The 18,211-nt window shown below is 42.6% G+C and overlaps 1 long non-coding RNA gene across 1 annotated transcript; it reads right to left on the minus strand.

Moving 5' to 3' along the window:
* Window positions 1-4,304: 4,304 nt before the first annotated feature.
* LOC143186421 (uncharacterized) lies at window positions 4,305-6,477 on the minus strand. Its single transcript, XR_013003047.1, has 2 exons — window positions 6,192-6,477; window positions 4,305-4,954 (listed from the first exon to the last, which is right to left on the minus strand). It is a non-coding gene; the product is annotated as an uncharacterized LOC143186421 (long non-coding RNA).
* Between the last annotated feature and the right edge of the window lie 11,734 nt (window positions 6,478-18,211).

Raw genomic sequence — 18,211 nt, forward strand, 5'->3', positions numbered from 1 at the left:
TTGGACGCACTAGTTGGGCAACGTCTCATAGTTAAGGATCGGTTGCCCGGAACGTTAATATAACCATTACATTGACATTCATTGTATCTGATCCTGTCATGCGGTCGAACGGCTGCAGCATTTATTATGAATTTTAGGTCCCTCAATTCGATTTCTGTGGCCCTAATTGTTGCACCTGGTCGAACGAATTCTGAAACTGAAGCCCGCGTCGTTCGGAACGTAAATATAAGCATTACTTTGCGGACAAATGCGTCTGAACCCATCATATGTTCGAAAAACTGCTGACAGGTTCAGGTACAAGGGATGGAAATATAATGCTTATATTTGTGTTCTAGACAACTTAGGATTCACCATAGCGAGTTGCACCACAAGATAGGACAATTAGGACCCGTAGAAATCAATGCCAGAAGCATTGACTATATATACAGCAGTTTTTCGATCTTATGGCAGGAACAGATGCAACGAGTGCAAAGCAGTGGTGATATATACGTTAGTAGTATATATATGGGGTTTCTGAACAGGCTGTCGAGGGGGACGGGTTTCACAGGGGGGGGACCGGTGGCGGTGACGTCACACCTGATGACGTCACCGACTGATGACGTCACGACTGATGATGTTACGACTGATGACGTCACCGACTGATGACTTCACAGCTGATGACGTCACACATTGATATAGCTTGAAATCAATGCAAAACTGTTTTACCCACGGAGAATTGATCGATAGGAATGTGAAGCTGTTTTACCAACGGAGAATCAATCTATAAACATGTGAATCCGTTTTATAGAAGGAAAATTGATCGGTAAGCATACGAATCTGTTTTATCTATTTATTATTTAAGAATTGGTCGATAAAATGCGAATGGTTGTTCGGCAAGAACACCAGTCAGTTGATTCAGAGGTGTCATATGAACATAATGTGTAGTTGGCTACAGAGATTGTTTCCCCGACAAACTTCATGGAAGAACGAAATAGAAGTGTAAGTATAGATATGCATAAAACTTCTTATTCTAATATAATGTATTATACAAATCAAATATTTTTATTTTTTACATAACATTAATTTATTGTTTTTACCATTTATAGTGTTTGTGGAGAAAAGAAGAAAAAAAAATGATTAGAGTCAATAAATTTGAACATTTTACATACTTGGTATGTATAAACATTCACGTCTTTTTCAAATTTTAAGAGAACTTACGTGATGTGATGTGTTAACAACCTTTTTCTTTTTTAATCTTACAGAAGAAGCTATATACCCCAATTACAGGGTACATCAATTTAAATTATCGCAGAGCTATCAGCAGTTATGGATGGAAATGGCAGAGAGATTTAATTTTACATTTGTTGTGGATTGAGGGGGAAGATGCAGAAGTTTGGGGGCTAAGAAGATTATTTGGAATGGAATATTATTATATCGATTGGGGAGAAGAAGAAGAATGATAGACTGTGTGCATGGTGAAATTATTCAATTTTTCAATAAAAGGATTTAAAATATTTTTAAAAAAATTGTTATTAAGTACATGAAATTAGTTATTTGAAATATAATAAAATTTTTAAAAATTATATAATTAGTTCCACTTATTACGAATTGATTGATAGAAATGTAAGTATGAAGTGGGAAGGTAGAATGTGATAGGTAATTAAGTACATGAAATTAATATTTAATGTTAATTTTTATTCAGTGTTCTTTTAATATCATTTAAATGCATAAAATCACAATAGAATTTTATACAATATTCAATATTATCATTGTAGACAAGAATATTTAAAGCACACGCTAGTAGTTCACAATCAATCAAAGAATCGTCGTCGAAATATTTATTGTTACACATCATATTAGCAATACATAACAAGTTCGTTTCTGGCGTGACACCATTTTGTTTCAAAACATTTACAAAATTTATAAACTGAATATTAAGAGGATGTGTATTTTCATATAGTTGTGACCGCATAAGATTAATACATTTTACATGATTGAATAAATTATTTAACGTTTCGATAGTGTAATATAAGGAGATATTAGCTAGACTAAATTTTATATGCTTAACACTATTAATTTTGGTAAATTCTATTACAAATTCTTCAATCCATATTGGTGGGGAATCTGAACTCACGGATAGAACGCATTCTTTAATTTCTGCACGTTTTTCAATGAGTGCATCCCATATTGGCGCAGGCAATAGAAGTTGAGTGCCCCGATTATCACCAAGAATAATTTCAATGGTTGATATGGGTCAAACTGCGATTCCAATTTCTAAATATTTACAGGATGTTGATGTCAGCGGGTACCTTCTTCCCAAGATACGAACAGGGCGTGGGTGTAACGGTTTGAAAGTAGAATTAGAACTAGAAGAAATCAATTTTTTTTATAAGATACATATAAATTTAATAAAAAAAAATATATATATATTACATATATATATAATCATTTTAAGATTAGGAGTAAGATTAATACATACTTCGCATATTTAATTTTCTTAGGAGGCGATGCATTATCTTCGGTTGATTCGTTGATTGGAGTATAAAACACAGACTCATTATTTTCTTCATAATATTGAGAACACATTTTGATTTAATTCTATTTATAAAAACTGTATTGTGGTATACAATTAGTAGTAATTAATACAATTTTTCGGTTCGAAATATTTCAAACACAATTAACTCACACGTGTGACACGAAGTTTACAGATTGAACTTTATATTTTAGCACAACATTTAATGAATAACTCAGGCATGTTCCCGTAAGAAATGTTTTCAGTTGGCTTCCGACCATTGCAAATATGCTTTACTCCTTCCACTTCTATTTTGTTGTTATGAGCTATGTGAATGGTTCATCACAATCATTGGGGGGGGGGGGGGGGGGGGGGGGGGGGGGGGGGGGAACTTCCTACTCTGATTCGTATCACATATCGAGTGCAAACGATCCCCCACCACCACCACCACCATTGCTACGCCCATTGAATTCAGTTTCCCCTCCCCTTACTTTACCATCACAACTATTCGTCAACATGTTCTACATCAATTATAATTATACATTTTGCCAAATTGTATAATAGATGTCTAATATTCCGTCGTAATTGATTAGCAATACATCTATATATCACTTGCAACCTCATAATATAATATGAAAAATTTATGTTTAGTATTTATGTACTTATAAATTGTATAAATGAATGTTTGATTCAATAACAGCTGATTAGTCATACATCTGCATTGTATTTATAACCATTGCATAATACATGAAAAAAGATGTAACCATTGTATTTATACTAATACAATAAGTGTTAAAATAATTTATAAAAAGAATACATTCTTTTTTGCTTAAATAATTTTTAAAATCCATTTGTAATATATTATATGATTTATTTAGTTTCTCGAATTGCCCGTGACTTCTCGTCAGCATAATGTCAGCATAATATAAAATCATCAGAAATTTTATACGAACAAACAGATGCAACGTAATTGTGACATATGACACCAGTTTAAACTGTGATTAGAATATATAAAAGTAAAAAAAAGATTTGTGTGTAATGTGCTGTTACTTTCAAGAGTTAATAAATCATGAACATGGACGAATTTGTTCTTACTGAACACGAATTGCGGGAACAAGCCGTTCGTTTGAATTGTCTGGATGAATACTGCGACGTGACCGTCCGGCTGAGCCGTATTCGGCTTAGAACGGGCGCGCAGATCAGCCCACGACGCGTCCCACGCCGTGATTTTTCCGTGGGTCCCAGGAATTCCCAATTCCCCAGCGGTTTTCCCAAAACCGCGGCCCGAGCTAGCTCTTCGCGCGGAGAGGGGCGAGGTTCTTTCGAGCACAGGGTAAGGAACGTTTTCGGGATTTCGGATTCTTACGGCGAGAACGCCAGCCAAAACACGGTTTTCTTAGGTAATAAAAGATGTATTTGAGCGAGAAACATACAGAGGTTATGCGACTTCTTACACTTGCGGTCCCGCGACACGTGGCCGCGGGCAGTTACCCGTCTCCCGCCACAATGATCGCGTACTAAAAATTTTCGAGCGACGACGAGGCTGAAACGTACGTTCGGCACGCGTAAGTGAACCGCCCGCGTGGGTGCTTTTACACCGAGGTTACACCAGCAAACCGACGATGTACCCGCTCGCGACAACCGTTCGCTATGACGCCGCTAAGCCGCAGACTCGCCGTTTGGCCAAGCCCGCAGGCTTCGAGAAACCCTCACACGAAGGCTTTCTTCCTGTAACACGGCCCACACGACCACCAGGAGTCGGCCCTCTCGAGATTTCGCTTACGAACTGATCCAATCCGAGTCAACCGGGGAGAACAATGGAGGAAGACTTACCACCTGCGACCTGGTCAGCGTCCCGCACAAGAAGAAGGCCGAGATCGCTGCGTGCGGCAGGATCTCGGCACGCGACGCTTCCCCCACTATGTCCCGATTGGCTCGCTCATCTCGCGCGGTCTCGCAACCAATAATTTGTAACGCCGTTCAAAGATTGACGGCTGATTGACAGGTCCTCCCTGAGTCCCCCTGGAACTCGTCTTGCGGCGTGGATCCGAGGCGCAGTCTGAGACGTTGCGCTTCCGGGGTCCGCTAACATCCTCTGCCCGCGAGATGGCTCCCGTGGCTTCGTCCCTGCGCCTCTCCGTCGAGGATCTCTCCCCGGAACACGGGGCGAGGAGGCCAACCTCGCTCCCGTCGGCTGGTCCCCATGCACCGGTGCGTCCTCATACATCCGTGGGGCAGCCCTTCCATCGTGTGTCCTCCCTGAGTGGCACGATGGGTTACGACAGCCTCTCAATCTAGGCGTCGTGTTACTCGCCGGGTGAAGTGACTCTGGAGCGGCGGGTACCCTGGCCGCTCCTCAATTCCGAAGATACGGCGCAAGAGACCGTGTCGGTGGTGTAGTGATGGTCTCACACCTGTCTCCTGCCGATGCTACCATCTAGGCCGCTGAGAGAACTCTGTTAGCTAGGGTGCAAAATAGGTGTTAGAAATGCGTTGGACTCTCAATGGCACGCACTAAAGGCCTCTCTTGCACCGGAAAGGGTTCGGCTTTGTGACTGGCACTTGTGCCACATCACAATACATTGCATGGGAAGAACGTTGCAACGAATATCTTGAGTCATTGGAACAATATTGTCGAGTAAAGAAACGCCCTCGATTATCAACTGGTACTCAACAATCTCTGATTGCTCGAATTGCACATTTTGAAAGTTTTAAACAAGTGACGTGTACTCGTTTCATGCATGAAGGTGCAGGACATTCAAACAATGGTCTCTTGTGGCGGGAATTAGAAACTGCATTCGAAAATCGTGTATTGACGGGTGTTGTGATAAACTCAAATTATATCGATCCACGTAATTTTCTTCATGGTGCGAGAAGTATAGTGCTTTTATGTGTAAGACATGCATTGGTGAAGCATACTGCACTTAAAGCGAATACGATATTTAATGGGAAATTTATAGCAGGTGATAAATGTGAAAGGAAAAGCTTAAATACCGGAAACTGTGAATTATTTTGTGCATCGGATCTTGAAGAGTGGTATGAACGATGTATTGTTGAATGGACAATAACATTATTGGAAGAATTTAAGGAACGTGATAGTGGATGGGCATTGTCGCGAATACTGAATTTAATAATCGATTTAAACAAGTATAATCCGATGCATGTTGGATGTCATTTCAAGCTACCGCGAGAAATACTACTTAAAAAAGCAGTAATTTCTGTAAAATCCTATGACGATGCATGTTTCGCATGGGCTGTGGTAGCCGCTTTGTATCCAGCTAAACAGTATACATCTCGGCAAAGTTCATACGCATATTATAGAACAGTGTTTAATTTTGAAAATATCGAGTTTCCAATATCCATGAATGATATTAAAAAGTTTGAAACGCCGAATAATATCTCTGTGAATGTATTCAGCATCGAAGAAAACATCCAGAAAACAAAGAAGGATCTGAAGCAAATCATCGTTCCATTACGTCTCACTGATCAGAAGAGGGATAGACATGTGCATTTGTTGTACATAGAAAATGATGGCATAGGACACCTTGCATGGATAAAAAATTTGTCTCGACTTGTTGGCACACAATTAAGCAAACATAAAGAAAGGAAGTTCATCTGTGATCGGTATGCATAAAACATGTAAGAACATTCAGATTTTAATTTTATGAAGAATAAAAGGATTATATATGAATACACTTACACTTCTTCAATTCCCGTGAAAGGTTAGATGCTCATCAGAATGATTGCCAGAATATGAATAAATGCACTATTCTGCTACCCAGTGAGGACGATAAATGGCTCAAATTTAACAATTATTGCAGAAAGGATCGGGTTCCGTTTGTGGTTTCTGCAGACCTCGAGTGTGTTTTAGAAAAAATTAAGAATAGTGTTGTTACATCCGGCCTTCACCTGGTCCCCTTTTCCGTTGTCAATAAGCGAGAAATGCTGATGCATTTCACAACATTGTTATGCGAGCGAGTATAACCGACACCGCCGAGCTGATGTAAGAAAATAACACATAAGCGTTTTCCTTTTGAGTATTACGAAGAATGACCCAAAAGGAATATTATAAAGAGCAGGCGAGCCAATCGATCAGCAGTCCTTTAGAGTCGTTAGAGTCCTGTAAAACAGGCTCAGCCACCCCGAGATCAGAGCGAATCTCTGACCATCGCCGCGACGCGAGAATTGTAACATCGTAACAGTGAGGGCGTAACGCGTAGCAACGGTAAATAGCGTAAAGAGTCGAGGGGAATAGTTAAGAATTCCGCGCAGTTCGAATCCGCCATCTCTTGACCGCATAGAGTGACTCAGCGAAGTACAAAGTAGAGAAGTGCGTGAGACGAAGGAACTAGCAACGCGAAGCAACCCCGAGCGACCAGCGACCGGCTACACAGGCGAGGTGGCGTCCGCGACTTTATACTCACAAACCTAAGAAGAAGGGGTTGGTATGTAAACAACGAACCACCAAATACATTTACAATTGTTAAACCCAAACAAGCGATACAGTTCACTTTCCATCCTCCCCTTCCCTTATTTATAAGAGAAAGTTTACTCAAGGTGTGCTTTAGCACTTTAAAAGAGCAAGAACCCCTAAGATTGATCTCTGCCGCTCGAGATGACCGCCGTCTAGTTAGAACGTAACAAATAACTGGTGTCAGAAGTGGGATTCGAATACTCCCGAAGGAAAAACTTTTTGTTTTGTTTTTTTCCTTCCTTTCATTTTAGTGGCTCATAACTTGACCAGACTTTCTCTACCCTACACCCTTTGCTGACAATATGTCGCTTCCACGATCACCACCCGCACTCCACACATCGCGTCCATCAGACCCTCCGCCAGCTCCCCTCTCTCAGCCAATCCATAACACAGTACCATCCCATGAGGTGACTGGTATAGAAATATGGCGTGATGAGGAGCGTGTCTATAGAGCATTAGAAAGCATACCGCGGTTTGATCCGAAATATATTTCGTTGGAAGATTTCGTAGCTGCAGTACGCGGCGCCTCTTACCGTATCCCTCACGGGTATGAAGACCGCTTCAAGGCGGGTCTTTTGCAGAAATTATCAGACACAGCGCGATACTACGTTGAAGAGGGAAACTGTACTACCATCAACGAAATCCTTCAACGTCTTAAAAGGCGATATGCTCCGGGATGTAGTTTTCAAGAATTCCAGCAGGAACTTAGATATGCGACTATGCAACCGCGCGAAACCGTATTGGACTTCGTCGAAAGGATCCATAAGCTCTACATTCAGACTGTAGCTAGTGCTCGTGAAGAATTAGGCGAACATTGTAGGGATACCATTGAAAATATCGGGAGAATAGCACGTCGGTCTTTTATAAGGGGGTTACCAGCTAATATCGCTAGCCACGTTTCAATAGAAGCTCCAAGTACCCTAAGCGAGACGTTCGATGAGGCCCTACAGGCAGAACGGTATGAAAAAATGGCCCCTGTACGGGTTCATCGCGAGACATTCGCGTATCCGTTACCAGCCAGGCCACCTGCACCCTATGACCACGATCGGAAGTGGTTCGAATCGCGTGAACCTCCACGCGAAGAAAGAGAATACAATCGAGACTTCGAATACCCCAGAACGTCGTACAGAACCCTAACACGACCTGCATCGAGGGAATGGCTAGACTATAGGGAAACTAGCGAAGAAAAACCATGTAGCTGTAATTGTGGCCGAAATAGACAAAGAACCCCTCCGAGGCAACGAAATTTTCAACCCCGCGGTAGATTTAAAGGAAAACCACGGTATCGCAAAACTGGAGAACCAGAAGAAAACCCTTCTAATGAACAGATTCCTTTAAACTCCCGGGGCGCCCACTCGCCTCTCCGGAGCGAGTCGAGCGCGCGTACGTCACGAGAAGCAAAACACCGTCCGAGCGATCAGAGTCCTCATTGGAACAGGCACCCTCCCCGCGCATCCGAATCAAGGCAAAGGAACTGGCAAGCGGTGAAGGGGAATTCATCCTAGATTCCGGATCGGTTTTAAATTTACTGGAATGGCAAGATATCCATTTAGATGCACTCGTCGTAAGCGAAGACAAAATTGAAGTCGAAGGAGTACAAGGCAAGGTTGTTACTTTAGGCGCCCCTTGCATGAAAATCAATGGTAGCTGGGCCCTATTTTACGTAGTAGATGGATTAAATTTGCCGAAAGGAGTTTCTGGGCTTATTGGCAGCTCATATCTATTGCAAGAAGAAGCGATATTATCTTACCATTATCGAACTATGGTTACGTCCAGCCGTCCAATTAATCCTGTGCCGTTCTCAAACTCCAAAGAAATGGAAAAGACGCTAGCCTTACAAACCCATGGCCAAAATATGTTGAATTCATATTTAGCGTCCCACCCAGAATTGGAAGAAATGGGTAAGGAAAAGTACGAACCAAGACTACAGGCGAAGGAGCCTTTTGCGCAATACGAAGAAGAGTTCGCCGCATGCGAAGAGAACGACCTAGGGGACTATCAAATTATCAAGCACCCGCCGTCCACGCGTCTAAGTATGATTACGAACGCGTTGAAACTCGATCACTTAGATAAGAACGCACGACGTATGGTCATGAGCATAGTCAGCGAATGGTCTGATATGTTCTTTATCTCTGGCGACCCTTTGAGCGAAACTCCGTCGATGGAACACGTCATCCCAACAACGAATTCAAAGCCCGTATTCACGCGTCAATATCCCTTTCATCCAACCCAGGAAGAGGAGGTGAGGAAACAAATACAGAATCTTCAAAAGTTGGGAATAATAGTACCTTCATGCTCCCCTTACAATTCTCCCCTCTGGATAGTGCCTAAGAAAGCTGACGAAAAGGGAAACAAACGTTGGAGAACAGTAGTAGATTTCCGAAAGTTAAATGAGGTAACGGAGGATGACCGATACCTTCTACCTCGGATTCCGGACATTTTGGACCGATTGGGACGAGCTAAATATTTCTCGGTATTCGATTTAGCAAACGGTTTCCACCAGATCCCCATGAATCCGGAAGATCAAAAGAAGACAGCATTTTCCACACCTGATGGACATTTTGAATATAGAAGCATGCCATTTGGTTTAAAAAACGCACCTGCCACCTTTCAAAGAGGAATGAATAAAATCTTGGAAGGCTTGATTGGAAAAGAACTCTTTGTTTACATTGATGATATAGTAGTTCATTCGGGCACACTGGAGGAACACGAACGCCGACTCAGGAATTTTTTTTGCCGATTACGCGAACATAATTTAACACTGCAGACGGACAAGGCCAAGTTCCTACAAAAAGAGGTCGCTTACCTCGGTCATATTATATCAGCTGACGGAGTGAAACCAAATCCCGAGAAGATCAAGGCCGTCGCAGAGTTCCCCGTCCCCCAGACACGTAAAGCAGCCAAACAATTCTTAGGCCTAGTAAATTATTATCGCCGTTTCATACCAAATATGGCGAAACGTGCCAAACCGCTAACCGAGCTGACTAGTCCTAAAGTCTCTTTTGTCTGGAAGTCAAGTCACCAGAAAGGTTTCGAAGATTTGAGGCAAGCTCTGTGCAGCGAACCCGTTCTGCAATACCCGAATTATGATAAACCTTTTATCATTACCACAGATGCATCTGACATAACCGTAGGTGCAGTATTAAGTCAGGGAAAAATAGGAGAAGATCCGCCGATTGCGTATGCTTCCCAAGCACTTAATTCGAGTCAACAAAATTACTCAACAACGGAAAAGGAATGTTTCGCCATCATATACGCAGTAAAACACTTCAGAACATATATTTATGGAAGAAAATTCTCTCTTGTAACCGACCATCGACCTCTGCAATGGCTCTTTTCAATTAAAGATCCCGTATCTAGATTAGCGCGCTGGCGAATCCTACTTGCCGATCACGACTTTGAAATTATCTGTAAACCTGGTCGAGTCAACGCGAATGCCGACGCACTGTCCCGAAACCCAGTGGTACACGCCTTTCCAGTAACCACAGATGGTCAAGGTAACGAATCCACCTCAGGGATTGGGCAAAGGGTCAGGATGCGCCGAGAAGGGCAATCTAGACCAAACTATGAGGAACTTCCTTCTTTTATTGACGAGATAATCGAAGACGAGGATGTCCCTGAAGATGACGAATTACCCCTTTTGGAAACTACTTTAGAACAGAGGGCTAATTCAACGGTTTTGGATACCGAAGCCCAGGGCATTCCGGAATTCAACATCACCGTGGAGGAAACACCTCGGGAAAGCCAACAATACGATGCACACACACCTACCGCGACCCCTGCCCAAAGTATTCTAGGGAAAAACTCCCAGAACAAATATAGTGGGACCAAAAAGCGAGTATCATGGGCTATACCTTCTGTCGAGGATTTAGACGACGTACCCCAATCGACTAGAATTATCCCCATGACGGAAATAACGGAAGAAAGGGAACAACTGACCGCACCCACCGAACCAATTATTGGAGATACATTTATAAATTCCCGTCAACCATCGCGTATATCACTTGATCCTGTAGGAAAGTTCGGAAAAAACAACTCTTCAAGAAAATTGTGCGAAGTAACTATATCAAAGAGCACACTCACCGCAGTTTCAGGCGACTACGCTCACTTCATTCCTGCAGATCGAGTACTCGTAAGTCCGATTTGTAAAACCTTGAAAGCATTAGGACTATTCGACGAGACAAAATTACCCCCCGCACACTTACGCGAAGGGCAGGTCATCGTCACACACCATGACGAAGGAAAAATCTATTCCATAGTAGGAGCGAAATACTTCTTTCACGAAATAGATAAGAATCAAATAATATCCTTGTTAAATGCACTCAGAAGCAATATTCGAGATACTAAATCTCTCCGGATAGCCATTAATAACGAAAGCTTCCATAATTTTAATATCCATACCTTTGCTGACCTAACAAAAAGAATATTTAGCGATGTACCTATAAAAATCGTAATCTGTACTGGGAAAATTCAGCAACCACCAGAAAACGAGCGGCAGAATATAATACGACACTACCACGAGAACTTAATAGGCGGACATAAGGGCGTAATAAAGACCTATCGCCGTATTCGTAACCTTTTCGATTGGCCCCGAATGCACCGGGATATAGAAGACTTCATCAGAAACTGTCGCAGCTGTCAAGAACAAAAATTAGTTCGCATAAAAACCCGTGAACCCATGTTAATCACGGATACCCCGGCGAAACCCTTTGACAAAATTGCCTTGGATACAGTAGGGCTTCTTCCCGAAACTCCCAGCGGAAACAAGCATATTCTCACCATACAATGCCAATTATCCAAATTTTGTATGGCAGTTCCGTTACCCGATATCAAGGCAATCACAGTAGCCGATGCCTTATCAAGATACTTTATAGCGATTTTCGGAGCCCCGCGAGCAATACTCACAGATCGAGGAAAATCTTTTATAAACAACGTCATACAAGGAATTGCGAGAGTTTTTCGGATAAATCACGTAACTACATCTGGATACCGTCCACAGACACACGGATCACTTGAGAGAAGTCATATCGTATTAACGGAATATTTAAAGCATTACCTGGAAAAATACGGAGACTGGGATATACTATTACCCTTTGCAACGTACTCTTACAATACATCTGCACATGAGGCTACGAAATTTACTCCTTATGAAGTAGTTTTTGGTCAACTAGCTCGGGACCCATTTACACCAATGTCTCGAGACGAACTCCTTACTTACCCCGCCTATGTTCAAGATCTAGTACAAAGATTAGATGAAATCAGATTGTCAACGCAACAAAATTTAGATTCTAGCAAATTGCGTTCAAAATTAAACTACGACAAAACTTGTAATCAAGTGGCCTTCCAACCGAACGATCTCGTCTATGTACTAAAGCAACCTCGAATAGCGAAACTTGATCCGCATTACGAAGGGCCATACACTATCCATAGTATTACAGGCCAGAATAATGCAATATTAGCAAATAAAAGGGGACATAAGTTTGCAAAACATTTGGACAAATTAAAACGTGCGCATATAAAAATCAGGTCGACCGAACGCAATCAAAAGTTGAACGCACCTGAGCATATCGCTGAAACGCGCATTCCCAAGAACTGCTGATATAAAACTCGTGATTCAGCAAACGCTGAAGATAGACACAGTGATTCTCCACATTCTTTCTCCTTTTTTTTTAAAAAAAAAATAACTTTAATTATTACAGGAACCCACACTCAGGGAAACTTTCACAACATATAACTAACAAAATATCCAAACCATGATGGTTCAGCTACGATTCATTTTATTGATAACCTTTTGGACTGCTGTCGTCGGCATGCCCATAGAAGAGGACTACCAAATAACCTCACTGAAAACCAATCCTGGTATATATTTTGAAACTTTACGTCCATTACGTGTCTTTCATACGTCTTGGAAAATTGTAACCGCATTAGACGTGTCCGATATACTAGCCGCACGACCCGACGCAAGCCTCCAACTCGGAAAAGTAAAGGCACAATGTAAAACAAGCAGTTGGGAGCCTTGTCCCGCGGATACTCTTAAAATAGATTTAGAACGTAAATTAGAAGATGCCAAAAAATATGAGGACTTATTGCGAAATCTGTTAACTAATCAACGCAAAAAGCGTAGCGCCCCATTAGGATTTATTGGCACAATCAGTCGAGTTCTTTTTGGCACCTTAAGCGAAGAAGATGCTCAATATTATAATCAGGAGATAGATAAGGTCTATAGAGATCAACAGAAAGTATCAGAACTATTGTCAAACCCATATTGTCCGATCGGAATTTCGAGAAATTCATAACAACCTCAAAACGTTTTCAAATACCGCAAATGCCTTAAGCACAAGAATGAAAGAAATAACCTCGGGATTAGTTCGATTAGACGAACAACAATTCAAATTAGAACTAGAGGTGACAACCACGGCTTGGGCCTACCAGATAGCTAGGCACGTGGACGAATACGTGATGGCACTGATCTTACTCACTGACGCAATAACCTTTGCAAAATTGGGAGCACTACACCCTGCAATATTAACACATAATCAGCTGTTACAATCATGCGAGCGAATTTCGAAAACTACGCCGTATGAATTTCCGCTGACTATAGAGGAGTTGCAATCCGAACAACTACAGGGTGTAGCTAAATTAAACATGGTCTATACGAAAGGTCGTCTCCTTATAGTACTTGACATCCCCTCATTAGACAAAATCCTATTTGATCTCTACCAACTTCATCCGTGCCCTTCGTTCCAAACCATATCACACAATGTAAGCGTTCCTATATACATACAGCCTCAAACTAATTACCTGGCCATAAACCAAGAACACGAAGAATTTTTCCTCCCAAATGAAATATACCTAAACGAGTGCCGGAAGAACAGCAGGATATTCATCTGTGAGACCACACTCCCATTCCGGAACCTGGAAAAATTGCCTAGCTGCGAAACAGAATTGTTAACCCAACCACAAAACATCAAATGGACAAGATGCAACGTCCACGCCTTATCTACCGGCCCAGTCTTCATAAGAAGATTGAAAGCTGAAAACACCTGGATCTTCTCTACGAATGGTTCTAAATCATTGCAGATCAGATGCGACAAGAAGATCTCTGGTTATGAAATAGTGGAAGGAGCCGGCATCCTAAAAATGAGAGGCAACTGCCAAGCAACTATAGAAGGCATAAAACTTATAGCCTCTGGATCTATCACCGAATATCAAAACACTACCTTTAGGCCACCACTGGGAATCAATATTTCGCACTTTATTCCGGATATGACTCATCATCACGTCAAAATTATAGAAGAACATCAAGGAAAACTGTTGCAATTAGATACACACCAAGAGGAAAACTCAATAGCGTTACAAGAAATAGAACGCCAAGCACAAAACTTAGCTACCCATCATCGAACAACGCGAATGATACAGTATGCTACATACGGGTTTCCAGCATTTGGGGGAATAGTCCTTATCATCATCATAGGATTTGTTTTGCGCCGCTGGATCAATCAACGACGACAAAGCAACAACCATGAACCTCCATGCCCGAAATGGAACCCACCTTTTGAGCTCAGACAAACTCCAATTATAACAAAAACAATATCACCGCCCATTCCCTTGACAATAACTCCTTTTCCAAACGACCTACCCGCTATAGAACCATCAGTTGCAAAAGACACATTCAGTGGGTCAGACGGTGTTATCACGCGAAATTCCAGAGATTCCGATTTGGACATTGTAATTTACTAAAAAATTCAGCGTTTCCATACATACATCCGATATGGCTCCCCACTCCGGAATTGTAGGTCAAAATTTAGAATATAAGCAGACCGAGAGCAGCTCAAAGTATCAATTACAATTCAACCAAGTACGCGCATTTATAAGAAATCGATCACATCATGGCACTGCCAGTGTACAACGACAACAGTATCCCGGAGGGAACCTTGGCAGAGAAGATACTGCCAAAACAATTCAAGGCCCCATTTTTCCGGAGACTTTGTCTTCGCACAACCACATCGATCATGCACAACCACATCGATCATGCACAACGAACAAACCAAAAATTCACTGTGCGAGATGTGCTGCACCTTGAAAGCTCTACCACATACGGAAGAAAAGGATCATTGGAGGAGCCAACCGGTACACTACTTGGTAACGGAAACCAAAGCGTTCGGGATGGAGCGATGCAGTAGCTGCGCAAGGAAGCTGTTGTCAAAATCAGAACCTGGGGACTGCACACACTGCATAAAGGCGTTCCTCAGACAGGAAGCAAGGTATCTGCCCGTCTTCCCCATCATCCAGTGCGGGACGCAGCCGAGAAGACTACAAGCACTGCAGTTCGGAAAAGATATATAAATAAAGTCAAAAAAAAAAGGGAATCTCAATTGATTTTGTTGCATACTGTCCTCAACAAAAACCGATTTAACATTATAAATATTTCCCCCTTTTCTTTTTTTTGTTTTTCTTCTGTTCGCTTCCCGTTTAATTAATCCCTGCGTTAGTAAATAAGCTAATAATTAAATTAGTTTGTAATTATTAACAACGAAACAGGGGACCCTGCTCAAAATAGCCTCACGAGACTATTTTGAGTCTTAAGGAGGGGGGTGTTACATCCGGCCTTCACCTGGTCCCCTTTTCCGTTATTAATAAGCGAGAAATGCTGATGCATTTCACAACATTGTTATGCGAGCGAGTATAACCGACACCGCCGAGCTGATGTAAGAAAATAACACATAAGCGTTTTCCTTTTGGGTATTACGAAGAATGTCCCAAAAGGAATATTATAAAGAGCAGGCGAGCCAATCGATCAGCAGTCCTTTAGAGTCGTTAGAGTCCTGTAAAACAGGCTCAGCCACCCCGAGATCAGAGCGAATCTCTGACCATCGCCGCGACGCGAGAATTGTAACATCGTAACAGTGAGGGCGTAACGCGTAGCAACGGTAAATAGCGTAAAGAGTCGAGGGGAATAGTTAAGAATTCCGCGCAGTTCGAATCCGCCATCTCTTGACTGCGTAGAGTGACTCAGCGAAGTACAAAGTAGGGAAGTGCGTGAGACGAAGAAACTAGCAACGCGAAGCAACCCCGAGCGACCAGCGACCGGCTACACAGGCGAGGTGGCGTCCGCGACTTTATACTCACAAACCTAAGAAGAAGGGGTTGGTATGTAAACAACGAACCACCAAATACATTTACAATTGTTAAACCCAAACAAGCGATACAGTTCACTTTCCATCCTCCCCTTCCCTTATTTATAAGAGAAAGTTTACTCAAGGTGTGCTTTAGCACTTTAAAAGAGCAAGAACCCCTAAGGTTGATCTCTGCCGCTCGAGATGACCGCCGTCTAGTTAGGACGTAACAGTGTCGAAGATGAATGTATATCGCATGCATATCAACATCATAGGGTATCCAGTATTGGATATCATGTGCATTGTTCTTATTGTTGGAATCGCTTAAAATAAGAGATCCAACGGGGGTCCGGATAAGGTGAGATGGAGGGAATACAAAAGAAACGAATACACAAGTTTTAATCTTTGTCGGCCCTGAAAAGGGCTTTTAAAAACAACGTTTATTGAGAATTTAAATCCTGTGGGTCGGGGCTATGGACTCCGGTCCTCGACGGCTCAGGTGTTCGGCGGTCGATCGGAGGGCCCTTGCTGGTAGTGGCGACGCCTTTACCCCCTTTAGCGACGTTGGCGTTTGAAAAAGAGAAATAGCCGCGGAATCGCAGCGGTAAGCAAGAGTGTAAGTCCAGCTATACCGAAGATTCCCGACTCCAGGCTGCGCTCGCGAGCCTATGTGGAGGGGATAGCAATACCTTGCCTGTAACGCAAAGGTAATGCAGTGGACTGTATTATCGACATTTCTTCTAGTGCGAAGAAGAAGTCGATGAGCGAGTGGCTTGAGAGGAGGGACCTCTTCTCTTCGCCTTGCACCTTTTGGAAAGGTTCGTTTCGTACGAATCCCAATAACTTAGGGATTCGTGAGCGGAGGGACACGCTATAACCAGCGAATTGCTAGTCCTGGAGGCTGAGGACGGCCAGAGGCTCCGCGACTCCGTTCACCTCACCGTGTGCTTCTATTCGTCACACGAGGGTTGCTTCTAAACGGGGTGGCAGAGCACGAGTAACGCAGAGGTGATAGGCACGTACGTTCTCTCTCTCTGTTGTGACCCGTCTCTCAGGGATCCAACAGGCAGCGGCCTTTGTTGCTCCGAGACGAAAACGAGACTCAGAGAATCAGGGCAGGTCCCGATTCCAAGAGTGCAAATCTCGATCAATTGTCCCCTAAGACAAACCAGGTGCTCTTTCGTACGTAGTATACGTACGAATCGAGCAGAGCAGAATCCTAGTTGGTCGGCGACAGTGGTTCAGCTTTCGAGAGCTAGTGAGATTTCAAGTGTCTGGTAACCAAATTGCTTGAAATCTGAAAACTGGCTAGCTGAGATACGCTTGACGAACGGTCGCACTGACTGTTTCAAGCTTGGTTGTCGTAAGACGACTGAGGCGAAAGCCGCGCGTGTCTCCGCGAAGCGGAAGACGTGCTAAATTTTACCACTACGCGGCGCTCACAAATTATCTTTTATTTCGTGCTAATGTAGTACGATGTACTCTCTCTCTCCTTCAGGCTCCGATGTCCCCACTCGACATCGAGCCTGGAGTTCAAAACCGTTGCTCGATAACGCTTACTTTGTTTGAACTTCAATTTTGACGATAAAAACAAGTCATACGACAGCTGATCGTGTTTTGCTGCTAGGACAACGTATGCTCCAACCGAAGGCAACCTTCGGTCGGTCACGTATACCAACAAATTACGAATCTTGCGGACGAGCCAAATGCCCGTTATATAACCGCTTTTTAAACAATTTGTATAATCACTAAACATATAATATTACTAAATGAATTAGACTAAATATTTTAATAATCCACACAATATTCTACGCCGTAACTTCTGATCTGTGCCCTATGGCTTTCCAATCCACTCTGCCGAATTTTCCTTCATCCCGCACCGTCGACACCACTCATTTCTTTCATGCTCTCTCTCACTCACGACCCAAACCTAAACAATAAATCTAAAGCTATCTCCAAGGGTTTGGGACACGGTTCTGCAGGCCATCGTCACTCGCCTGCAAAACATCAACGTCCCAAATGGCCCAGTCATAAACTATTTAAGTCTAAATGTTTTTAAACATAACATAATCTTATCGAACCTCGCACTCGGCCATCCTGCGAGAATATCTGACCTCAGATATTGTGTTA

The sequence above is a fragment of the Calliopsis andreniformis genome, unplaced genomic scaffold (assembly GCF_051401765.1).
Source record: "Calliopsis andreniformis isolate RMS-2024a unplaced genomic scaffold, iyCalAndr_principal scaffold0001, whole genome shotgun sequence".
NCBI classification, from domain to species: domain Eukaryota; kingdom Metazoa; phylum Arthropoda; class Insecta; order Hymenoptera; family Andrenidae; genus Calliopsis; species Calliopsis andreniformis.